The sequence below is a fragment of the Myxocyprinus asiaticus genome, chromosome 20 (assembly GCF_019703515.2).
Source record: "Myxocyprinus asiaticus isolate MX2 ecotype Aquarium Trade chromosome 20, UBuf_Myxa_2, whole genome shotgun sequence".
Lineage (NCBI taxonomy): Eukaryota > Metazoa > Chordata > Actinopteri > Cypriniformes > Catostomidae > Myxocyprinus > Myxocyprinus asiaticus.
The window spans coordinates 15,570,839-15,597,982 of NC_059363.1; the positions used below are offsets into that span (position 1 = coordinate 15,570,839).

At 37.0% G+C, this 27,144-nt stretch overlaps 1 protein-coding gene across 4 annotated transcripts in view; it reads left to right on the forward strand.

Annotated features, from left to right (window-relative positions):
- The window catches only part of slc8a1b (solute carrier family 8 member 1b), a 118,336-nt gene that overhangs the window by 45,129 nt on the left and 46,063 nt on the right, over positions 1–27,144 (forward strand). The window lies entirely within an intron of this gene.

The following is a 27,144-nucleotide window of genomic DNA, read 5'->3' on the forward strand; positions in this document are numbered from 1 at the left end:
AAGAAAAGTGTACGTGTGTGTGTGTGTGTGCGTGCGTGCGTGTGCGTGCATGCGTGCATGCGTGTGTGTGTATGTGTGTGAGAGAGAAAGCAAATTTCTTGAAGTCATTTTTTTGTCCATTAAAGAGACTGATGTCCCTGCCTCTGCTTTCAAAAAGTCAATTAACCAGAAAATAGATCCTATTGGTTGTTGCCATGGAGAAAGGAGGCGGGATTACAGAGGACAGCACTGATAGGTTGTCATCTTTGTGAGATTAGTTTGAAAGAGTTTGACTGATCTGTTCATCATATTAATGTTTTTTGCTGTGCTTCTGCTTTTGTTATTAATGTCTGAGAGGTTTAGCTCAAAAGAATCTGAAGAGGAAAGTCCCAGGAACAAATTCAATTTACACAAACACTTACACACACTATTCTGTTATTATTCATTCGAAGGGTGATCTAAATGTCAAGGTTGATAATTTAGAATCAGCAGAGAACAATAGAGATCAATTTGCCCAGATACCCAGAGCAAAGTCTACATTCATATAAAACATTCTCCCCTCCTACACACACACATACAGTACACACACATTTACTTAGGCCACATCTACACTAAGTTTTCGTTTGAAAATTAATACATTTAGCTATGCTTATGCCTCTCATCCACACTAGAACTGTTTCCCCCCACCGAAAATGGAGGGATTTGAAAATTATGCTAGAAAGCCGGAAACGAAAACTAGTTGCCAAACAAGTTATATGTAGCCTAATATGGATTAGTATGTGTCACATCACATTGTGCGGAACATCGCTTTTAATTTGGATGATTTGCTTTTTTAAAGTAAAAACATAATTTATTTAGTTAATTAATGATTATAAAGGAATAGTCCATCCAAAAATGAAAATAATCTGTTATTACTGATTCACCTTAATGCTGCTCCAATCCCGTATTTCCATTTGGTATAACTTTTTTCTTCACAAGTTTTTTTTTACCATATAATGAAAGTGAATAGTGACTCTGGCCCGTCAAGCTCCATATAACTTATTCACAGCAGTGCCATTTTTTATTTGACAACGTGGCTGAGAGGAATAGACGTACAGTCTCTTCAATGGGCTTTATTGCAGTTTAAAATGTTTTTGGATCGTTCCGTGAACAAAACATTGAAAACATATCTTTCCAAGAACATTAAGTTGACAAAAAACTCCAGACAACATGAGTTATGGAAAATTAGATGGGGTCTAGGAGTTTTATACAGCTTTAAACCATGCGTGCTATTAAAGAGATGGAAAGTCTATCCCTCACAGCCTCTTTTTCATTCCCGTTAAAAATCAAAGATGGCGCTACTGTGAATAAGGTCTATAAAGGACAAAAAATCAACAAACTCAGTAAAAGTTGCAATCACTTTGTATGATGCACAGACTGACATTTTAAGTCATTTTAAGTCATTTTTCATTATCAAATCAAATCATTGATCAATTCCTGCACACAGATATGGCGCAACATTTAAATATGGCAACTACTTCATTATCATCAAACCTCAAGGGACAGAATTTTCATTTGAAACTGTCCTTAAAGGGAGGTTTAGCTTACATCTGGGGACAATTATGTTAGCTATAGCTACATAAACGCACAGATATGCCACGTAGCCATGCACAACATACACTCATGAATTGTAACTCAGTAGTATCTGATTTTACATGACTGCTTCTACTTATTAACTGTCCAGCACAGTCCCAGCCCTCTCAGAGCTGTCACTCACAGCAGCTGGGTCATGATTGGCTCAGAACTGTCATGCAGCATGACAGCTCCTCCCACTCAGGGTCTCCGTTGTCATTGTTACACTGTTACACTGACAATCCTGAGGAAGTATGAGGGCCAGTCACCAGGGACTGTGGGTAAAGCAGAATGGCGTTCACAAGTGCGATGAACGGATCGCTGTTTTGCAGTGACATTGTGGGGATTCTCACTTTTTTCTTTTTATCCTTCATTCTTTCTATTCTCATATTCACGATCTGTTTTACACTGCGCCAGCGTCAGTGGACTCATTCCTTGTATCTTGTGTGCTGTGTGTGTGGGCGGGTTTGGGTGGTTTACAAGGACATTTTTTTTAATTCATCAAGGGACAGAATTTTGTAATTGTAACTTGTAATTACCAGTTACAAACTGGTAATTACAAGGGTATTATGCTATAAATGTGGTTTATGAGGACATTTCTAGTTCCCCCATAATTCAAATCACTTAAAAAACATACTAAACAATGTTTTTTTGAAAATGTAAAAATGCAGAACGTTTTTTGTGAGGGTTAGGTTTAGGGGTAGGGTTATCTATAGTTAGGAATCTATAGTTCGTACAATATAAAAATCATTATGTCTATGGTGAGTCCTCATTAGAATAGCCGCACCAACATGTGTATGTGTGTGTATGTGTGCGTGTGCGTGTGTGTGTGTGTGTGTGTGTGTGTCTTCAGCATTGGAAGGCCCTGAGAGAACAAATATATCTTTGTCATCCAGTGTAGTGGAACTTTAAAGTGCCTAACCGCTTGAGGGATTCTGGAATGTGCAACCTAATCATTGACTCCACACGTAACTGTCACAGAAACTCTCTCTCACTCAGAGGCAACCACACACACTAGCTCTGGCTGTGTCAAAACCTAGTGAGCTGCCACACTGCCTACCACCTACAGTTCATAGGCAGCTACCTCTAAGGTAGCATCCTTACCATCATGGTACCTCACTGGAACACTTTGCATGCCACACAAATAGCGTTTAGCATGTAAAACTCGTTAAATTTGATGTTGGCATTTTGCTAAGCTTACATTGCAATTCTCTGATAAGCATTCAAATAAAAATACACTTTTGGGTAAAAGAATTCATTTTTAATGACACTGAACTATTTTATTAATACTTTCACCTTGTCTGCCATCTTGGATTTATTCACAATCCATACTGGGATTGGGTTATCTGCAAAAGAAACATGCAATGCTGCCTTAGAATTTGGTGAAAACATAGTATCTTCAGAGGCAACATAATTATGATGTCCGTTTTGGAACAAACTTGATATTCTATGATGCATTAAATGCTGTTCTTGTAGGGAGCTCACTAGGTTGTGGAACAGAGTACATATCATTCCATAATAATTTCTGTGTTTAAAGGATATATCTTGGATATGTGTATGTCCATGTGTGTGAGAGACAGAGGTGATATACTGGTTTAATTTCATGGACTCTCTGTGCCTGGAGCTCCCCTGTCAGAAGAAAAATAAGAGATGAAATGAAAAGGTCAAGGCAAAGCAGAGAGAGAGAGAAAAGAGAGGGGACAACTCATAGCTAGCTCACAGGCCGGTAAGACTGAATGGGCTAGAATGAGAGCATCTCGTTGCAAGTTAATCCCTAATCTGGCTCCACAAGAGCAGAACCCAGTCACATTCTTATCTGTCATAATCTAAAGCAATCCCTATACAATCTCATTATACTAAGAATAATCCAGCTGCCTACCAGATTAGGCTCTGACGAGTCATTGAGCCTGAACTGTGTTCAAAATGTAATGTGTATGCCTAAAGCCGAGCACACATTACACAACTCAAGCTCATCTCCTTTGATGTTTTGAGTCGACGACTGGTATTTAAGATGTGTTTTGGGTGATCCATTTGATCCATTGCCGGTTACATGCGGATTTAAATAGAAATAACCGTCCGATCTGTAAATAAAAAAAGTGAATACATATAGACCATTTCAAAGACTGTTTGTTGGTGACGTCAAATGACGTCGTTGTTCCATGAACATTTCCTACTTTTCAAAACAGACTATTTAGCAGAGACGGGCAACTTCTATTAAAATAAATGAGAGAAATTGCAATGCCCAAAGGCAGCCAACGGTCAACCTGCCTTACAGGTAAAATAGCCAATCACCTTTTAGATAAAGAAATCGCCTGTCAATTAACTCGAGAACACGCATGCACATTAGCTATACAAGATGGTATATTTGCATTTTTGCGTAATCTGAGGTAAAGAAACACAATAGGCTCGTTCGAGATGAGCAAAATCTGCGCAGCACCGATCACCGGTGATCACTGCGTGGTGCATCCCGGTTAGAAATGTGTCCTTGTGTGGTCTGAATTGCTCTGATGTCATGCTGACGTATGCCAAAAAAACTCTCGCAAGGGCGAGGCGGCCGTGCCAGGTGGTGCAGTCGTGCACAGTTGCTCTCCTCTGACTGCGCTGACTAAAAAGCATGATGGGAAATGACTTGCTGATGACACAGCTTAATGCTTATTGGCTTAAACAACCGTGATGTTTTGTTCTCTTCTAAAATGTTTGATTTTTAATCTCTAAGGTCATGTTTTATGTGTATACACTCTGGCAGTGCGATTTCTGTATAAGATATGTGATTTTTATCGTATTTCTGAAATATCTAAGATATGTGTCTTTATTAAACTAAAAATGGATGGAAAGACACGTCTTACTGGCAAAATTAAATAACATGATCCCAATGAAGAGCCTCATCACCGCTGCCTTTAAACACCGAGCTCGCCTCTCCTTGGGAGACCTGTCTCTACCTGCTGGCATCTTTACAGGTCCAGGAATGGAGCGGGGAGTGTCTGGTGTGAGTTAGATGCATCGCCGGACCCGCACCCCAGAACCGTTATTCTCCTCAAGTGCCGGGTCCCAGGGAAGCCGGACCACTCGCGTGAAGCTGCACAGTGTTGTCAGATTTTACTGCTTATTTCAAATATGTCCTTTTATCGTAATCTTGACCAACCATAGGAGCTGCACTTTCATGCCGCTTGTTTACATTTAAAAATAGCTTCCAAAACTGCCCAAGAACATTCCAAAAATGACCGCCGAGTGGACTGACTTACCTTAAAAAAGAGATTTTGTTGAAAGGATCCGGAAATACGTCTGGACCGTTCTAATTCCTTTGTTTTTGTTTGCATTCTTGAAATGGTCTATAGATGCACAACAACTTCACAGATCTTCCTCAGTAAGCCTGTGTAATGAGGAGGAGGGCGTGGCCAGGCCGAGAGGGTGCACGGCCAGCGCTGAATCAGCGGATCAGTGGGAGAGTGAGATAAAGGGGAGCTGGAGATGCACGCGGCCGCACTGCATGTGTGTGTGTTTGTTTTTGTTTGTTATGTTAAGTTTGATATAATACTGTTCAGCTGGTTCACGCCTTGCCCATCCTTTAACCGTTACAGCCTGATAACAGCGTGCAGTGATACAGATGAGAAGCATACACATCCACCAGTTAATATTCACTAAAATAACTGAAGAATTCTGCTTTAAACATCATATTTGTGCTTATATTAAATGCAATTATAATTAAGAAAAACAGTGCGCTGGTTTATAATGCTTTTTTTTTCTTCTTTTACTTTTTGCGCTTTATTATCATGCAGTAATATACGGATGTAATGATTAATGTATGCCGTCATGAAATCAGAAACTCGCCCCTCGAAATCTGAACACAAGTGGTCCGTTGTAAACGGGGATTCAGTCAGGAAGGAATGGTCATATAGTTGATACACCCAGTTGTGTATTGTGCGCACCACCATGACCGAAAACAAAAGACTCTGAGTCATTAAGTGTGCACAGGGTGCCGACTGCAAGTCGCACTTGGCTTAAGTATGTGATCCTAATGCAGATGTTTGGCTCCTTAAAGCAATAGTTCACCCTAAAAATTAGAATTATGACATCATGAAGTTCCAAACTCATATGACTTGCACCGTCTGTGGAACACAATAGGAGATGTTTAGTGGAATGTACAGGCTGCTCTTTTCAAAACAACAAAAATTAAAAGGGTACTCAGCTGTCGAGCTTCAAAAAGCACTAAAAGGTACCATTAAAACAGTCTAAAAACAGCTCTCTGCCTTAGCTCTCAAATCTTGCACCAGGTTTCATTGGTTTTCAATCATCATTGGTTCTTGTGTTTTGTGACCAATCGTGATTCACCATGTTTGAATGTTTACAAGCGTGAAGAACTGGGTATAAAATCAGCACCTGCATATTAGAACACTGCATATTATCTCAGACCATCTCAGGATGCAAATGCAAATTACATGTAACAACAATGGGACTACAGATGAATTGTCATATGTGTCATCATCATAATTCAGTTCAGCCTCAGAAATGGTTCTTGAACAAGAAGTTTCTCTTCTGTGCTTTTCTATTCTTTAGCCTACATTTGTATGTTGCAAAATTATAATTATAATAATGATATGATATATATATATATATATATATATATATATATATATATATATATATATATATATATATATATATATATATATATATACTGTAAATATAAATATATGTGTGTGTGTGTGTGTGTGTGTATGTGTGTGTATACATGAAAAATCACTGTGGCTGGCTGGCAAAAAATGTAGAGAGCGAAAGCGACAGGAGATTTTCAGTAAATAATGACATAACTTTTGGTCTTTCCTCACACAAAGGTATTGAATGGTTTCAGAGGACTTAGAATAAAGCACACAAGCCACATACATTTATTTTATTTATTTATTTTCAATATTTGCAACAGTTTTGCCAGCAATATAAAATTAGCAATATCGGGAATATCGTGCTGATTTTAATGCGCTTTTTGTTTGTACATTAAGCATGTCATTAGATGGCTCACTATTTATGAGAGCATTTAAAAACCTTTTTAAAAGCATCTCTGCTTTAAACTTTAGTTGAATTTTTTTTTTTTTAACTGTTTATCAGTTGAACTGTCTGTTCAAATTGTCGCTGTCAGTGAATCAATTTAAAACTTTGATTCCAAGATTTGTGAGTTACACTTATCCAACATGGTGACAGTGTCATTTATTTGACAAATTCAAGCCGAATCACTGCAAGTAGCTCTCTCCATCTCACCAACAGACTCTTGCCCCACCACCATCTCTACACACACACACACACACACACTCCATAACTCTCTTTGGTATTGTTCATCTCTGCCTGGTTCAATTAAAACGCTGACAGCAGCCACAAAGGAGTGAATTGAATGCTCCAAAAGGTCTTTTTTACCATGCCGCCTGAGACAGAGCGAGAGATTGAGAGGGAGACAGAGAGAGGGAAAGAGTCATCAGAAGAGAACAAATGCAAACAGAACGATTGTGTTCTTCCGCAATCAGTCTGATCTTCACTTCTTATCACTCTTTGCAGCCACATGCATGCTAATTCTTTCACAACTCTGATTCATAGAGCCCCAATAATTAAACATTATAAACTCAATGATTTGTGAATGTACAGTGGGGTTCAAAAGTCTGAGTTCTATATTTTTTTTTAACCTAGAATAAATGTTCTAGAACTACATTTCTGCAAACTGACTTTCACATTCCGAATTCTACGTTTCGCAGCTGTTTTCTGGTGAAATGAACACTTAGAGGCGCAACAACAAATGTGCATTTTATTCTCTTTCACACAAATCACAACTACAATGGCTGACTATGACTTTATAGAAAATTTCAAGGACTGTTCATCAGTTTAAGGAAGTGATGTCTTTGTTCCATGAACATTTCCTGCTAGTTGTCATACTCATTTAAAAAAACAGCGTAAGGCGCTTAATTCATATTGATTTTAACACAATTAAGATTATTAACAGTAACACGATTGTCATAAAATGTCATTATTAAAATGTAAACTGTTTTTGGACACTATCGGTTAGGTTTAGGTGTTGGTTAAGGATAAGAATGTTTGTTTTGTGTCTACCTCTCATTTGATTTTAGATCACTGTTGGTTAGACTTAGGTTAAAGTTTTAGGTTAGGGAGGTACATTTTACTCATTAAAAAATTAATCTAATGTTCACATTAAAAACCTTGTCTGATTATGACACCATTTCACTTGCTTTTGGTGCCCCACGCTGGAATTTTCACTAAGAAACTGCAGCAAATCCTGTAATAAGGGACATCATTTTGGGACCCACTATATATTAGATGGCCTTAACTACTATGTATTTAACCATTTAATACAATGTACTTATTATGTACACACATGTTGTTGCATTGCAGTTATATTTAAAGTACTTGGATTTAATTACATTTGTAGTTACACTGTTAACTTTACCCCTAACCTTAACCCAACCTTTACCCCAAAACCTAACTCTAACCCCTAATCCTAAATCTAACCCTGCCCTTACTCTTAAACCTACCTTTACCTCAACCTCAGTAGCAGCAATTGTGGGAATTTTGCAGAACAACATGTAGTTATACAGAAAATACATAGTCTTGAATGTATTTAATGTTCGTACATAGTAATTAAGGCCACCTAATATAAAGTGTGACCTAATTTTGTTTTGCATGTAATGTTCATGGGATCAGACTTTTTTTTTTATTTTTTTATTATTATTATTAATTAATAATTTATTTTATTAGCATAACAATTTCATGTGAAAATCTGAAGAATTTTTTTTTTACATGATGTGACGAGGAGGAGGGCGGGGCCGGGCTATGAGTATGCACGGCCGGCCCCCAATCGGGCTAATCAGCTGAGGAGAGGGATAAAGCCGAGCCTGATGCGGCAGTTTGGGAGAGAGAGAGCCACACACAGCTGCCGTGTGTGTGTTTTTGTTTGTGTTTTTTGTTTAAGTTTTCATTAAAATATTACTTTGATGCTTTGTCCGGTTCCCACCTCCTCTTTGCCCATTTTAACCTTGTTACACATGAATTTCAGAATTTTGTATTTGGAATGTACAGGTTTAAATACATGTGTGTGCTTTCATGTGTGTCGTCTGGTTTTCATCCTTTGGTTACCTGTGATGTACTGAAACAGCACTAGACATTAGTAATCTTAAAGGAATGGTTAACCAAAAAATTACAATTCTGCCATCATTTTTCTCACCCTTGTGCAGGAGTTAAATCTGGGTTTTGGTAGGTGGGGGAAACCTAACATCACGTGGTGATTCTAGGCGTGATATGACATGACAAACCCTAATTACTTAGTATTTGGTACACAGAAATTTTGAAATATATGTACATTTTTCAACACCTTACTCAAATTATTAAGCAGATACTATAATTTGCAATGAAATATTTGTATTAAATTACAAAGCAGTGCAAAGCAGGAGAATTTTCACTAGTGGACCCAAAAAAAATAAAAATAAAAATATTAAATAATATATAATCAAAAATGGAGCATGCACATAGATTAATATACAAAAACAATGGACCCTTTACAGTGTGGTGATCCAGTGTGATCTTTGCTTTTGATGTCAGTGGTCCCCGATGCAAAACCTCTGTGATTGCTGGTTATTCAGCGTTTTAATTAACCAAACAAAACTGCCAGAATTGCGGTAACTGCCAGAAATGCCACCTTAGCTCTTAAATCTCATTCATGCTTCCCCACCTGCCTCAAGTCAAAGTTCAACCAGAGGTCAGTTATCATCCTTATATTTTTACTCTGTCATTTTCAGATAAGGCCAAAGGTCATCCAATTTTTTTTTTACAAGCTGTCGCTGAAACCACACACACACACACAACAGTTCAGCCATAGTCTTCAATATTTAGTCTCTCTCTCTCTATCTTTCTAATGGAGCTTTTGCCAGAAAAATTAATTGTTTATGTGTAATGTGTGAGGAGCAGTTATATACAGCGGAGAAAGAGTGAGAGACAATGAATAGTCGTTTTATTAACTGTCTGTTCCTGAATGTCATTAGTTCAAAATGTTATTAGTTTAGTTCACTGGAAGAGATTACTGTATAACCAGACATATGCATGACCTCTAGGCTCTTTGTTTATACAGTATTAATTTGACTGCATGCACATAAAAACAGGGAAATGTGTGAAAGGGGAGTTTAGATTTTGAATGCAGAGCTACAAATTGAGATATTAACTTCAAACTGCATAAAAGATAGAAGATCTTTCCAATTCCCCTGTTGAATCAAATAGCATTGTTGCTTGTTTTATGTATTCAGCACAGGTATTTATATGTCCAAACTCCATCTGTCATAGAGGTTGATAAGCAACTAAACAGATCTATTTCAATTTACATCTTTTTATTAGTTTTTTTTTTTTTTTCAGCAATAAAACAAGTGTGTGCGTGCTAATATGGCAGTCCTCTCTCTGTATTCTGTCATGCATATATGCACTGATTAAACTGTGCACGCAATTCACCTTACATACATACTGCTTCAGTGGCTCATTATGTTGAAATAAGCAGAAAGAAGGAGAGATGTGGTGTATTGTAGGAACAGATGGAGAAATGAGTAGTGGATAATTGTGGCCTCCTGTAACCAAATAGAAGAGCGAAGCAGTTTGGCCTAACGAAAAAAACACACATTCACTTACACACACACACACACACACACACACACACACATCTATGTGTTTGTTGTTGCTCATCACAGCTGGTTAAGAGTTTTTGGCCTTTATAAGCATCTAATTTGATTGCAAGAGGCGATATATTGATTATGCACCAACAGCTGAGCGATTTATCGAATTTTGCTAATATATTTGCAATAGTTTTGCCAGCAATATAAAATTAGCAATATCGGGAATATCGTGCTGATTTTAATCCGCTTTTTGTTTGTACATTAAGCATGTCATTAGATGCCTCACTATTTATGAGAGCATTTAAAAAGCATTTTAAAAGCGTCTCTGCTTTAAACTTCAGTTGAATTTTTCAAATGTTTATCAGTTGAACTGTTTATAAACTCAATGAATTTACGTGAATCAGTTCAAATTGTCGCTGTCAGTGAATCAGTTTAAATCTTTGATTCCAAGATTAATTTGTATCCACTCAAAAATGGTCACTGCATGGCATTTTTCTTGTATATTTTCTTGTAAGTCAAAATATATGTAGACCAATATTTCTGTTGTACTGTTTTTGTTTTGTTTTTGTTTTTTGTTTTTATCCCCTTTTCTCCCCAATTTGGAATGCCCAATTCCCACTACTTAGTAGGTCCTGCTGGTAGCACGGTTACTCACCTCAATCCGGGTGGCGGAGGACAAATCTCAGTTGCCTCCACTTCTGAGACAGTCAGTCCGCGCATCTTATCACGTGGCTCGTTGTGCATAACACCGCAGAGACTCACAGCATGCTACTCTCCGCGATCCACGCACAACTTACCACGCACCCCACTGAGGGCGAAAACTACTAAACGCGACCACAAGGAGGTTACCCCATGTGACTCAACCCTCCCTAGCAACCGGGCCAATTTGGTTGCTTAGGAGACCTGGCTGGAGTCACTCAGCACACCCTGGATTCGAACTCACGACTCCAGGGGTGGTAGTCAGCGTCAATACTCGATAGCTTTGTATTGTTATATTTGTGCATATAAATTGAACCTATTAAATAAAATTTTCCGTATTCATTTAGTGAAAACAAAAAATAGTGTGGCAAACATGCCTTGATTATTGTTAACAAGATTTCTATATTTTACTACTTGCTTAAACATTTTAAATGTACATGGTAACAATGGCTGTTTGGTTGAAAATTATTGATCATGTTCATGCTTTTAGGCCATTTCAGAGAAAATACATAAATGTCGAGATATATTGAATATCATCAAAATGCTAAAAAAAATATCAAGATATAATCTTTTAAGCTATATTTGCCATCCCTAAAGATCACATTAATTCAAATACCGATCTTCAATTTCACTCAGATTTATGGAATAGCCTCAAGTTGTGGTTATTTCACGTAACTAAACAAGACAGATAAGAAATGTTACTAAAGCTCATTATATTGTATTTTTCAAGCCAATTAACAAGCTACTTTTTAAATAATTTGCGGCAAAAAAAAAAAATACAAATCATACCCTCCCATGTGACACCAACCCTTGACAAACCTGACAGATGGCACAGTTACTTGCACAGTATGTGGCTGCAGAGATGCAGGTTTGATAGGAAACAGACTGTGAGTGTGCAGTTGTTCTGCGTGCCCCCACAACCAGCTGTCAGAGCTAATTCTCATTCAGACTGGTCGGAAGAGGTGATGAGGTAAATTCACTGCTAGATGCATCCAAGTGGGATAAGTGCAGTGTTTTTCTCTTACCGTCAAGCATAATGTTTGTGAGTTTGAACATATTCTGCCCTTTAAAAAGGGATTGCATGTCTGCGTGTAGCTGTCATATAGGCTGTGGCATTGTGGGAATTCTGGACTGCATAACAATTTGCACTCTCTCTGTACTGTATACAAGGTTAGATTGTAGAATTTAGGTGATGGAAAAATAATGAGGAATGCAAGACTGAAACCATAGCATTTTTTTTGTTATGTATAAACCTAAAAGTTGAGTAATAATGAACATTAAGGGCAACATAAAATGGCTTTCACAACCCATTCCCTGATGTTACATATTTCCCAGAGAGACCGGATATTCAGCTAAATTGATTGGATCGTTAAAAAGTGGGCATACATACCAGAAAATAACCAGGTTGCAGGGAAGGGGCTGAAAAATAATCAGCCTGATCTAATGAAAAATGTGTGATTGTGGCTTAATTTTTGCAAAATGATATTACCTGGTGCATGATGCATATTGCGTCAGTTTTGAGGTGAAATGTCCACTGTGTGGTGCTAAAAGAGAGTTAAATGTTGTCCCAAACAGATGAGGTATATTTTAGGTTAATTCTTGATCAAGTTTTTAATAAACAAACTGACCTCACTAACCTAAACCTTTGACCTAAACATAACCGACTGTGTTATAAAAAGCAAATGTGAGATGAAAAATGCAGTTGCAGAAGCAACCACTTTATTTTGTGTTGCTTTTGTGACACTTCTGGGTCTACCATGCTACCATGCAACTTGATCGTATTTGAATAAGCTTGTAAATGTAGTTGGTTATGTAATACAAGCATTAAACTGTATCACCTTACAAATCATGCTATAGTACAAGTGTTTAGATGTCATAAGATAGTGTTGTTTGAGAAAAAGCGTGAAAAGTGTTTATGAACTGATAATCTACCTTTTTACTTTTGATTTGTTCGAAAGGGAATAAAAGTCGTTGTTGTCGAGCCACATGAAAATAATTTTGCAAAAATGTAGGGATAGTAACGTGAGACCAGGTTAAAAATAATAGGGCTTGCTGATGTCATCCAAAAAGTAATTTCAGAGGCAGAGCATGTATAACATATTGAATAATGATTGCAATAACTTTTCTTTCTTTGGAATAACATTTGTCGATGAATCATGCACAATAAGTCCATAAATGTGTATTTAGAAAGCAAATAGGGTCCATTAAGAGTTCATTCAAGTTATTGAATTTATTTAGATGCTAACGCTTGTGTGCAAATGCAAACAGCATGTGACAAATTTGTCTGTGCTATCAAGATGCAATTTTGAAATGTGGTAGTATGCCCCAGTACTGGCGATTTGTCTTAAAAAAACACTCAAAAGTATTTACTTTCCCAGCCAGATGCCTACTTTTAGTGCGTAATAGAAGTATGCAAATTGGGATGCAGCCATGAGCTTTGCTGGATGTGAAGTGAAAGCGACAGCAGCATGAACAGGAGAAGAGACTAAAGCTGGCACCACACTAGCAGACTCCAAACAACTCAATTTTGGCCGAGGGTGTCACACTTGCAGACTGTTTTGCTGAGATCTTGCTCTCTTCAGTCAGAGGTATGACAAACTTGCCAATACAAAATGGCAAGTCTGTCTACGATCCTCCGCAACATTTCCTCCATCTACATCTTTAAATCTCAGCTTAAAGCTAATATTTTTTCACTGTACTTTCATGCTATTTTTGGTTGCTGAAAGTGTTTTTTTTTTTTTTTTTACCCTTGTAAATTGGAAGAGTAACTTAACTTAAACACCCTTGGAACAGACTTGGCACTTAACTTGTCTTTTTTCCTCTTTTCGCCATTTTTCATCTAAAGTTTTTCTTAGCTGATTTTGTTTTGTTTTAGCGAAGTGGATGGTTGCTGTGGAGATGACTGGTCTGTGTTAAGTACAGGCTGTCATTCAGGGGTGTTTTAGAACTTCAGCCATGTTTGTGTATCTGTGTGTATGTGTGTGCTTGGGTGTCCACTCACACTGACGTACGTGTTTGTGCTATTCTAGCTTTGGTTGATCAGTGGTAACTCATGTGTAGAACAGCCGGCTGGAGAATGTTTATGTAAAACCAAGTCTGAGTTTAGTCAGTGTATAAGCATACAAAACTTACAGCATTTTTGTCTTTATCATCATCTCTTATGCTTTACAAATTTAACATATGAATTAGAGATGTGCATTGTGCACAACTAGCCTACATATTACCAAAATCAACTAGTCATGGGTTTATGTCTGAACAACTTGTTGACTAATCGGTCTTAACTTACTTAAAGTCTGTCATTAACTTACTCTCATGTTATTCCAAACCCATATGGCTTTCTTCAGTGGAAGAGAAAAGGACATATTAGGCAGAATGTTAAGGACCAACAGTTTCTGTCACCTTCACTTACATTGTATGGGGTGAAAAATGCAATGAAAGTGATTTAGGCTGTCAGTCCCTAACATTCTGCCTAACATCTCCTTTAGTGTTCTACATAACAAAGAAAGTAAAACAGATTCAGAACAGAGTAAATAATAACAAAGTTTTCATTTATGGTTCACATAAGATGCATTTTTGTATTCAAAATCAGCTGGTTGGAGCACAGCTGAATGGCACAGAAAGCAGTGGACTCAAGACGTCATATCATCTTCAAAACGCTAAAATAGCGAGATGCGACGCAACAGCAGAAGACGCCCATCTGCATGTGTTCATAGACCAACAGTTGGAAATATTTGGAGTCTGACAGTAACTGTCTTGAATGTGCAAATCAGTTCTGTAAAAACTGCTGTAGCAGTGACTCTTTAAAGGGCATCAGTTTTGAGATGCAACTCCTCAGAAAGGCTTTTAGTGTGTCGACAGTCCAACAGCACAGCATGCTGTCAGCATGCTAAAATCACTCGCAGAGAAGTTAGGTCTAGAGATGTGCAAAAATGTTCAAGATCGACTAGTTGTTGGGTTGCTTGAACTACTAGTTGACTGATTGGTCTTAAAGGGATAGTTCACTCAATTCTCATCATTCACTCACCCTCATGCCATCCCAGATGTGTATGAATTTCTTCTGCAGAACACAAACAAAGATTTTTAGAAGAATATTTCAGCTCTGTTGGTCCACACAATGCAAGTGAATGGTGGCCAGAAATCTGAAGGTCCAAATATCACATAAAGACAGCATAAAAGTAATCCATACAACTCCAGTGGTTTAATCCATGTCTTCTGGAGTGATCCAATCAGATTTGGGTGAGAACAGACCAAAATATTACTCTTTTTTCACTGTACATCTTGCCATTGCAGTGCCTTGGCACTATCGTGATTTCAAGCTCGATTACACTTACACTTGAATCATGATCGCCAAGGAGACTGCTGTCAAGATTTATGGTAAAAAAGGAGTAACATTTTGGTCTGTTCACACCCAAAACCAATTGGATCACTTCTGAAAACACTGATTAAACCCCTGTGCTACTTTTATGATGCCTTTATGTGATATTTGCACCTTCAGAGTTCTGGCCACCATTTACTTGCATTGTGAGGACCAACAGAGCTGAAATATTCTTCTAAAAGCTTTAATTTGTGTTCTGCAGAAGAAAGAAAGCTATACACATCTGGGATGCCATGAGGGTGAGTAAATGATGAGAGAATTTTCATTTTTGGGTGAACTATTCTTTTAAGGCAAGTCAGTTCACTTGGTGGCCATATTGGCAATCTATAGTATTTCAAATCATAGAGAATCATCAGAATTTTTGTGTACTATCCCTTTAAGGAAGCCCTAAATAATGAGGATGGTTTCACATTCACCTGTCCCTGATTGGGTACATTTCTTATATAGCGTTTATAAGATTCATTGTGTGTAAAGTTCAAAAGCTAGATGGAGCACAGCAGAATGGAACAGAATGCACAGGTCTCGAGATGCATTTTTAAAAGTTAGACTTTTTTTCACTTGATTGGTCATCACGAAACCTCGTTGGACAACTAGTTGACCACTGTGACCCATTCCTAGTTTTGTCTCTAAGTTTTCTAAATTCAAAAAATATTAAAGCTAAAAAAGGAAAACAAATTTAGAAAAACTCACTTGTCTGCTTTGCTAATTGACTAGTGGATGCCTAATATGAATACTTATTCTATAATTACAGCTCCACACACACACACACACACACACACACACACACACAGAGAAATATCTAATGCACCCTGGTGCGAGGTTGCTGGGTGTGTTTGGAGGTTTGATTGGACCTTCAGTTGAGCTCTATTGAAAACTCCCAAACAGCTTCTGCGACTTTATTTTCCAGCAGAGAACCTTTCTTCTTTCTTTCTTCTTTTCTTCTTCTTTGAAAGCCAGCTCTTCTGAAGCCTTCCACCTCCTACAGTTATTACAGTACCTCTCTCTCTCTCTCTCTCTCTCTCTCTCTCTCTCTCTCTCTCTCTCTCTCTCTCTCTGTCACTCTGTCATCCTTTTATTTTTTGCCTTGTTCCATGGTCCAGTGCCTCTAAATCAGGGTGGCAGTGAAAAAAATCAGGTGTTGAATAGATCATTTCCCATGAGTCAAAGGTTATGAATTACCTGACAACTTAAAATACCTGGAGCTGTCACTCATTCTGCTTTGAGAGCATCAGAAGCCCAACACTACTGCAGTTTGCTCTTTAAAATGGAGGTTTTGTATAGCTCAAAGGCATGGTCATTTAAGAACTAGTTGAAAGTGGCCATTACGCAAACAGTATTTCAGTCTGTTGATTTATTGAACAGTAGTCCATCCTTGACTGTTCAGCATCTTTGAACTTACAGTATGATCAATGAAATGAGAGAAGCAAGAGTGGAAAAAAATGCTTTCATGCAGCAGTTGTTTTTTTAAAGGAATATAATATTTAAAGGATTAATTCACCCAAAATGGAAAAGTTTTTCATTATTTACTCATTGTCATGTCGTTCCAAACCCAGTTGACTTTATCTTCATTAGAACACTGAAGTCATACAATAAAATGAATGGGGCAGTCGAGCTCCAAAAATGAGAAAACTTGTACCATAAATGTACTCCATAAACAACTATAATTGAAGTAATCTGAAGCCATTAAATAGCATTTGGTGAGGAAAAGACTGAAATTGAAGTTATTATAAAGTTATTATATTTGTAAGTTATTATAATTGTAAGTTATTATAAAATCTTACCTTCTGTTGCAACTTTCAAATCTTGTTTACACATGCGCATATACAGTATTTTCACTTGGCACCTAATTCTTTGCATATAACGCTAATTTGGTGATTTCCTTACACAAAGCTATAATGTAGCTTCAGAAGACTTGGAATATAGCTCACAAGTCATATGGACTAATACTTTTTTATGATGATTTTATTGAGCTTTCTTGACATTTTTGGTGCTCAAATGGCCTTTTGCAGTTGTCATTAAAATCTAGGTATCTTTTTTTTTTGTTTGTTACTGATATTCTGGAGAATAATGTTTTTTTTTTTTCTCTCTCTCTTGAGAGCTTTGTTGGTTTGCCAGACAACCTTTTGAAATGAAAAATAAAAAACTGACACAAGCTTTTGTAATGCATTTGTGTATTTGAGTGCATGTGTGAGTGTGTTGCTCTATGAGTAATAGCTGTGTGTGAGTGTGTAGTTGTATGTGTTTGTGTGGGTGGTACAGTAACAAATGCAGACTCTAAAGTGAAAGAGTGACTGGAGGAAGGAAAATAAGAGGAAAGAGTTGTTGAAAGATGTAATAGGGAAGAGTGATTCGGGGGGGGGGGGGTTATTACAGTAAGTTTTCCATTGAAAACTTGGAGTGACAATGTTTTTAAGTTCCCTGTTTGACCTTAGAACCTCGCAGTTGCCATGACTTCACAGAAGCTTTGAGAAGCAAACATCTCTATGATATCAACAAAGTAGAATGGTATTGGATTGGTTCTGTCTTGCTTAAAACCCTGTTTGTCTGACATTGCTAAACCCCACCCCTGGTGAAATCCATACCACAGAAGGTCAGAAGTTTTTAGGTTACCAAAAAGACTCATTGCACCACATCATTCACTTAAAGACAGTTTACCCAAAAATAAAATTCAGTTATCACTCGCCCTCATGCTGTTCCAAATCCATATGAATTTCTTTCTAGTGTGGAACACAAAGAAGTTATGTAGCAGAATGTCCAAGCTTATCTTTTCTATACAATTAAAGTGAAAGATGACTACAGATGTCCCCTGGTTCTCATCCACTTTCATTATGTTGAAAAGAGCAGCTTGGACATTCTAATGAATATCATATTTTGTGTTCCATGGATAAAAGAAAGTCAGACAAGTTTGAGACAAACTGAGGGTGAATAAATTATGTCAGAATTTTCATTTTTGGGTGGATTATCCCTTTAATATTAAATTAAGTCAAAGGTTTGTAACAGCCTTGGTTTTTCCATTGGTCTGAACAGAGGAAAAGATTGAGGAAAAGAGGAAAGGAAAAGGTTAGAGGAATCTTGACCTGATTTGCACATTCAATTAATTATTAATTAAATGCATTAGTATGCACTGCAGCATTCCATTGCTTGTCATTTGGCAGATGCTTTTACCCAAAGCAAATTATTGTACACTGAGGCTTCAGTGTGTGCCAACTAAGAAGACCAGGCTTTGGAATATACAGTATTGTAACATTAATTGGGGGGGGGGGGGAAAGCTTTAGCTAAATAATTAAATATGACAATTCTGGGATTGGTGTCCTCTTCACAGCTATTTTGATATAGACATATTATGAGGTGGGAGGAGGCAGACCACTCTTATAAAACTTAATTGGAGAAATCATAACACTCAATATGGCGGCTGTAGTCCTGCTTTATCAAAAAGCTGATTTGGTGACTGTAGGACTGGCAGTCATTCCTTTGTTAAAACAATCAATTATCTTTTTGATAGAGGACTCCCGACAGTCAATATGGCAGTTGTAGGAATGGAAGTCCCGCCTTAAAGTTAAAAGTATGTGCATGTGCGTTCGCTTCACCAGTTTGAAAAATACAGCTTTTCTGTGTGATTTAAGCTATAGAACCATAATTTATGAGACCTTTGGCGTCAGATTTTATTCCTGATTTCACGAATATGTTTTTAGAACGTGTTCTTGACAAACAGATGTGGAGATTTTTGTCTTTCCTATTTTAGTAGACAGAGGCTATACTTGTATGATTTGAAATACTATAGATATAGATATACTAAAGTAATAGTTCACCCAAAAATGAAAATTCTCTCATCATTTACTCACTGTCATGCCATCCCAGATGTGTACAGGGTTAGGAGGGTTACTTTTGAAATGTATTCCACTACAGATTACAGAATGCATGCTGTAAAATGTCATTTGTAATATATTCCGTTAGATTACTCAAGGTCAGTAACGTACTCTAAATACTTTGGAGTACTTCCTCAGCACTGGTAGATTTTTTCACTTGTTTCGACTATAAAAATTCTGCCAGTACAGTAAGACAAAATAAACATGTTAAAAATGCATTCTCTGAAAAACCTAAATATCTTATGCAGTGTTGTTTCTAAAACAAGATATATCAAATTGATCTTGTTTTAAGGATTTTTAGATATTTTTACAGGAAAACAATACAAAAATTATTATCAAGAATACGATTTTTGCCCTAATATCAAAGGTCTTACTAGAAAAAAAGAAATTATGATCTAACATGAATTTTATTGATAAAAAAATATGATTGTGCCTGGTAACGTGTGCGTGTAAAATGGCTAGAAATAGCATTTTAGCTTAGCGTAAAGTTGACAATTTACACAAGGTTTATTTCTATTTCTTCTGCTCCAAACTTACTTCAAACTTACTTCTCTGTCTGCTCGTATGAATGTAACACATCATAAAAAGTGTTTCACCGCTGTTCAAATGCACTTTGGATCGCATCATTTATATGTATAAATGTTTTCCATCTGAAATGACTAAATATTAAATGAAACAAAATGAAACAAAAAGTAATCTCTTCAGTAATCAAAATACTTTTTGAATGTAACTGTATTCTAATTACCAATTATTTAAATTGTAACTGTAGTGGAATACAGTTACTTATATTTTGTATTTTAAATACGTAATCCCGTTACATGTATTCCGTTACTCCCCAACCCTGGATGAGTATGACTTTCTTTCTTCTGCAGAACACAAACAAAGATTTTTAGAAGAATATCTCATCTCTGTTGGTCCATACAATGCAAGTAAATGGGTACCAAAATTTAGAATTTAAAAAAGGCAGCATAAAAGTAATCCATACAACCCCAGTGGTTAAATCCATATCTTCAGAAGCGATGGGAGAAACAGATCAATATTTAAGTCCTTTTTTACTATAAATCTCCACCTTCACTTTCGTGATCATCTTCTTGTGTTTTTGGCGATTTGCATTCTTTGTGCATTTCACCCCCTACTGGGCAGTGAGGTGAATTTATAATAAATAAAAAAAAGGGATGTAAAAAAAGAGACTTAAATAGTGATCTGATTCTTACCCACACCTATAATATGCTTCTGAGGACATGGATTAAACCACTGGAAATTATTGGATTACTTTTTGCTGCCTTATGCGGTTTTTTGTCACCATTCACTTGTGAGGACCAACAGAGCTAAAATACTCTTCTAAAATTCTTCATTTGTGTTCAGCAGAAGAAAGAAAGTCAACACATCTGGGGTGTCATGAGGGTGAGAAAATAAGAGAATTTTCATTTTTGGGTGAACTATTCCTTTAAATGAGATTTGACACAGCCCTTATGCATTTTCTGGAGTTTGCATCTAAATCAGGCTTTCTTACTTGCACCCACGCATCAAAACGTCAAGCTCTTTCACTGGGCAGTCCCCATAGAACAACCTAGAGTCAAGTGTTTTGCTTACAGGGCATGATGATTCTAAATCTCTGTAAATCTCTAGTTCATGGGTCGACCCTACCTGGGTTCAATCTCTGAGCCTTTTCCAGATCGACTAACCCCAGTGAAAGTGATGTCTCACTTTCATGTCGAACGGTTATGGGTTTGAAAGAAAACCACAAGGTTCAGCAAGATCCATAAGTATTATTTTCTTTTTGCTCGTTTCTCTTGCTCTCCATCTGTCTGTTTCTTTGACATAGCTCTCTCACTCCCTCTGCTCTGAGTCCCTGACCAAGCTTCATTATATGGAGATTTTAATTACCTAGTTGCAGGTTATTTGCATATACAGTGGGGTGATGAGTACGCTCTCCCTCTGCGGCTCTCACCGTGTGACCTTTGACATCAGTGAGGCTGAAAGCCCATGAGAGGAGAGGCGTTGTAAGAGGTTTGTTCATCTCAGCTCTTGTACACTCAAGTAGAATGTAACTAGCCTTTTCACCCCCAAATTACAGGGTTGCAAAAAGCTAATTTTTATTATTAACTGAACTGCACAACACATTCAATCTTTCACTATAGTGAAAATGTGTGTGCATGTGGGGAGGGTTTGTGTCTGTGTGCGTGTCACATGGTTTTTAATTGAGATTTTCAATCAGAATGAATTATTTTCTCCCTATCATTTCCTTTCCTTTCTCCACTATCATGTTAATAATAGTGGCAAAAAGCTGTTAAAAATATACATGTTTGTACTGCAAGATGTTGATTTATTCCTCTATGGTAAGACTCATTCCCTGCTGAAACTGCTTTTTAGGGCAATCTGCTTTATCAGTAGAACAGGGTACAAACTAGCCTCAGGGAATCCAGGTCTGTCAGACTGTCCTTGTTTGTCATTATTATCACCGCTAATGACTAGTGTTTTCTCTTAAGCAGTTGTGCTTGCCTTGCACTCGTCACACGAATCAAATCCATTTATCTTTCCTTCAGTTCATGCATTCATTACTTCCTCGGCAGGAGTGTTACCTCAACGTTTGTCTTATGTTGACATGTCTTGAGGTGAACATTGAGGATCATCTAAACAAGCTGCTGGGTGTCTTTGGTACTAACAGGAGCAGCAGGGCGGAACGGGGCCACCGTGACTCGTCTCATGTGCTGCAGGCTGGAGCTGATGGGCCTCATCTGTTCTCTATCAGTGCTGAATTGTTCGGAAATTAGATGGATAATGATCTAGTGGGATGGGACTCTCTTTCTCCCTATCTCTCTCTCTCTCTCTCTCTCTCTCTCTCTCTCTCTCTCTCTCTCTCTCTCTCTCTCTCTCTCTCTCTCTCTCTCTCTGATTTGTGCACTGTCAGTTTGTCTTGAGCTCAACCTTTCTGGTTAGCCGAATCTCTGCTGAGTGCCTAGTAGCTTCAGGGTTCTCTGTTAAAGGAATATTTCACCCAAAAATGATAATTCTGTTGTCATTTAGTCATCTTCATGTCATTCCAAACCCATATGTTTTTTTTTTCTTCTGTGAAACATAAAAGGTGAACTAGGCTGAATGTTAGGGACTGACAGCCTCAGTTACCATTAACTTTCATTGTATGGAAAAAAGATACAATGAATGTAAATGGTGACTGAGGTAACATTCTGCCTAACATTCCCTTTTTGTGTTTCACGGAAGAGAGAAAGTCATATTGGTTTGGAATAATGTGAGGGTGAAGAAATTATGGGTTTTATATTTTTTGGGTTAACTATCCCTTTAAAAGTGTCGGGGGGAATTCACTAGGAACGAATTACAGCCGCTGATAGCCTTGTTTATTGGCATGCACAGTCTGCATTGTTTTAGCACCCGATTCACTAAAGAAATTATGCGAACCAAGTTATGATTATTTGTAATTTGTCAATTAAAGGGATAGTTCACCCAAAAATCAAAATTCATGATTTACTCACCCTCATGCCATCCCAGATGTGTATGACTTTCTTTCTTCTGCAGAACACAAAGTATGATTTTTAAAAGAATATTTCAGCTCTGTAGGTCCATACAATGCAAGTGAATGGGTGTATACATACAATTTCCATACAATTTTGATGCTCCAAAAAGCACATAAAGGCAGCATAAAAGTAAATCATACGACTCCAGTAATTAAATCCATAACTTCTGAAGTGATATAATAGGTGTGGGCGAGAAACCGATCAATATTTAAGTCCTTTTTTGCTAGAAATTCTTCACCCTGCCCAGTAGGGGGCAATATGCATGAATAATGTCAATCACCAAAAACACAAGAAGAAGAACGTGAAAGTTAAAGTGAAGATTGACTTAGCAGGGAAAATAATTTATAGTAAAAAAGGACTATTGATCTATTTCTCACCCACACCTATTATTTCACTTCTGAAGACATTGACTTAACCACTGGAGTCTTATGGATTACTTTTATGCTGACTGTTGGGATTTTTGGAGCTTCAAAATGTTGGCACCCATTCACTTGCATTGTATGGACCAAAAGAGCTGAGAAATACTTCTAAAAATGTTCGATTGAGTTCAGCAGATGAAAAAAAGTCATACACATCTGGGATGGCATAATGGTGAGTAAATGATGGGAGAATTTTCATTTTTGGGCGAATTATTCCTTTAAGAATCAAGTATGATCATTTGATGAATTACTGCTGCCATGATCAAAAGAAAATGTACACAAACTCTTTTTGAAAAAAATCTGTTTACCGTCTGCTTTCCAAGGGTGGTAATAGCACAATGTTAATTGTCGCCATACTTCATAAATATAAAAATTAATAATTATGAATAAATAATTATTATAGCACTTTCTTTTAATATCGGTGCATTAATAACGTTATTTTAGTGTTTTGAATTAGGTGCAATGTAAAATTAACCTAACTTACATAGAAGGGAGGGGTGTTTGCACTGAAAAGAATGACATTGAGTGCACTTACATGCACAGCAATAGAGAGAGAGAGAGAGAGAGAGAGAGAGAGAGAGAGAGAGAGAGAGAGATACTTGTTATTTGACCTATTTGACCATGAATATATAATGACTTTTTTTTTCTTGCTAGAATGCTTGCCTGACATCAGGTGTGTGTGTGTGTGTGTGTGTGTGTGTGTGTGTGTGGGCAGGTTTGGGTGGTTTACGAGGAACATTTTTTGGTTACAAACTGGTAATTACAAGGGTATTATGCTATAAATGTGGTTTATGAGGACATTTCTAGTGTCCTCATAATTAAAATCACTTAAAAAAAACATACTAAATGATGTTTTGTTTTGAAAATGTAAAAATGCAGAAAGTTTTTTGTGAGGGTTAGGTTTAGGGGTAGGGTTAGGGTTAGGGGATAGAACTATCTATAGTTTGTACTGTATAAAAATGATTATGTCTATGGAGAGTCCTCATAAGGATGGCCACACCAATGTGTGTGTGTGTGTGTGTGTGTGTGTGTGTGTGTGTGTGTGTGTGTGTGATAAATTGTTATCTCTTGCTAAACAATTCGAGCCCTGTGAAAATCTATCAACAACCTGATCCAGAGACATCCGATAAGTTAGATCAAACACACACACACACATACACGAGCGCGCGCACGCGTCAGGCAACGCTGTATGAATGCAGAGTATGGAAGTCAATTCTAAAGCACTTACTTTAGGGGGACCCGCTGTTGCTACGGTGATAGTGGAACTGATGTAAGTGGGATCTTTGGAGGAGGAGAGGTCAAGGGGTCAACGCTGAGAGAAACATCCTTATATGGGCATCCACAGAGCCCTACAGAGAATAGACTGCACCACTGTAAGTGTGTGTGTGTGTGTGTGTGTGTGTGTGTGTGTGTGTGTGTGTGTGTGTGTGATATGTTTACTTCATGCCCTTCATGTTATATATAGGCCAGACGACTTCATGCATACACTCTACATACAACACTATCATTCTTTCTTTCTTCTTTCTTTCTGTTTTGTATTTCGTTTCTGGGCTGGTCTGAATGTCTTGTTCTGTTTCTAGACAGGTAAACTACAGTAGATTGAAGGCTGCAAAAACCACACAGAGACACACTCACACATACACACATCAAGCTTTTGGTAATAGCAAACAGGCAAAAAAATGGCAAACAGGGCTACTGCAGTTCCAGCAGCTCTTGATTTAAGCTATTCTGTCAAAGAAAAGTGCAAAGAGAGATGGAGAGACCAGCATAGGGCTGTATATGAAAGGAGAGATGACAAGAGACACAATGAAGGTCAAGAAGGCAAGTTTTATTGCAGCTTTATTCTTCCACTGGTTCCACTATGGTGCACATACTTTCTCTCTCTCTCCAGGTCCCTGCCATGTTGCATTTTGTCTCTCCCCCCCACCCCACCCCTCCACTGAAAGCACTGCAGCTCCTTCAATTAATACATTATTAATGATTAACTAAACAAAGCTCATGAATATTAAAATGCTTTTATCACCAAGGAGTTTTTAGAGATCATTCACTACACCAGAACCACCAAAAGAACACAGACACATCCATATAAGCACACGCAAGTGTACATTAGTCCACTGAGGCACAAAGGCAGTTACCATTAATCTAATTAACTGTCTCACTTAAGACCTGCCTATCAAAACTTACCCAGGAGAGAGGATGAGAGAGAAAAAGAGAGAAACGAGATGAGCCAGATAGCCGCAGACAGAACCAAAAGAGATTTTGAAGTGCTTTTGCGTTTCTGAAATTGGGTCTTCTTGTCGTCTCTTGTCTCTTGTGACAGTTTAGACTTGAGAAAATGTGTCAAGAACAAAAATCTTTCATTCAGTTTGGATTCACCTTGACCCGAAACACAGAACTCAGAGAGAACTGGAGAAGTGAACAGAACCAAGGAAGGAAAAGATATAAGGATCCAGGAAAACTTTATATTGTATCGGCCTTCCAAATGAAGGCAGTGGAATGCAGGTTCAGTGGCAGTTTTGCACTTCCACCAGACGACTTTAAAAAAAAATATATATATATATATACATTTCTCGATCCACACACGAAATATAAACCAAACATATTTGCAAATTCAAGTGGAATACCACACAAAAGGAAATTCAGTATATACAATGAAGTGGTCAAAAATAGTTTTAAAACCACAGTCTCCACATTTCAACATTTGGTGAACTTGCAACTTGCCGACGTCGCACCATGACATAATAGTTACCTGATGTCAGTCTAATCAAGAGCAAATCTAGTAAAAAACAATTTTTTTAAATTGTTTTAGAACACAAGTATAAATCCTCATCATCATAAGCATAATAAACATGTTAAGTTGTTTACTGAACTGTTTCCTTAATTGTAATATAATATAAAATAATATCATAAAATAATGAATTTTATTATATTAATAACATAAATTCTTAAATATTAATTTCATAAAATGGTTACAAATTGTATTTATACATAATTATATGTACAATATTCCAGGTTCAATGCAAGTTAAACTCAACTGACAGCATTTGTGGCAAAATATTGATTACCACAAAAACCTATTTTGACTTGTCTCTCCTTTTCTTAAAAAACAAAAAAAGCAAAATCTGGGTTATAATGAGGCACTTAGAGTGGAAGTGAATGTGGCCAATTTTTTTATGTAAAATACTCACTGTTTCAAAAGCATAGCCACAAGACATAAAGGATTCAAATAATTTTAGTATGAAAAAATCGCTTACCTTTTCTGTGTAAAGTTGTAATGACGATGTAATGTCAACAAACCCTAAAATGACTGTAATAATGACAATTTAAACGACTTTATAGCTCAAATAATACATGAGTTGTAACAGAAGTATTAATAGAAGTGCTTTTATAAAATTATAAGCTTCACATTTCTGCTTTTAAATCCTCCAAGAACTGACCACATTCACTCTCATTGCTCCCATTCACGTCCATTGTAAGTGCCTCACAGTAACCTCGATTTTTGCTCTTTTTTTTTTTTTAAAGAAAAGGAGGGGAGAGTCAAAGTTTTTTTGTTTTGTTTTTTGTAGTAATCAACATTATGCCACAAATGCTGTCAATTGATCTTAACTTGTATTCAACCCAGAACATTCCTTTAATTGTAATATTATATCAAATAATAGCATATAATAATGAATTGTATAATATTAGTAACATCAATTCTTAAATATTAATTTCATAAAATGGTTATAAAATTGTATTTATACATAACTGTATCTAAAATATACAGTTGAAGTCAGAAGTTTTCATACACCTTAGCCAAATACATTTAAACTCAGTTTTTCACAATTCCTGACATTTAATCATAGAAAACATTCCCTGTCTTAGGTCAGTTAGGATCACTACTTTATTTTAAGAATGTGAAATGTCAGAATAATAGTAGAGAGAATGATTTATTTCAGCTTTTATTTCTTTCATCACATTCCCAGTGGGTCAGAAGTTTACATAGAATTTGTTAGTATTTTGTAGCATTGCCTTTAA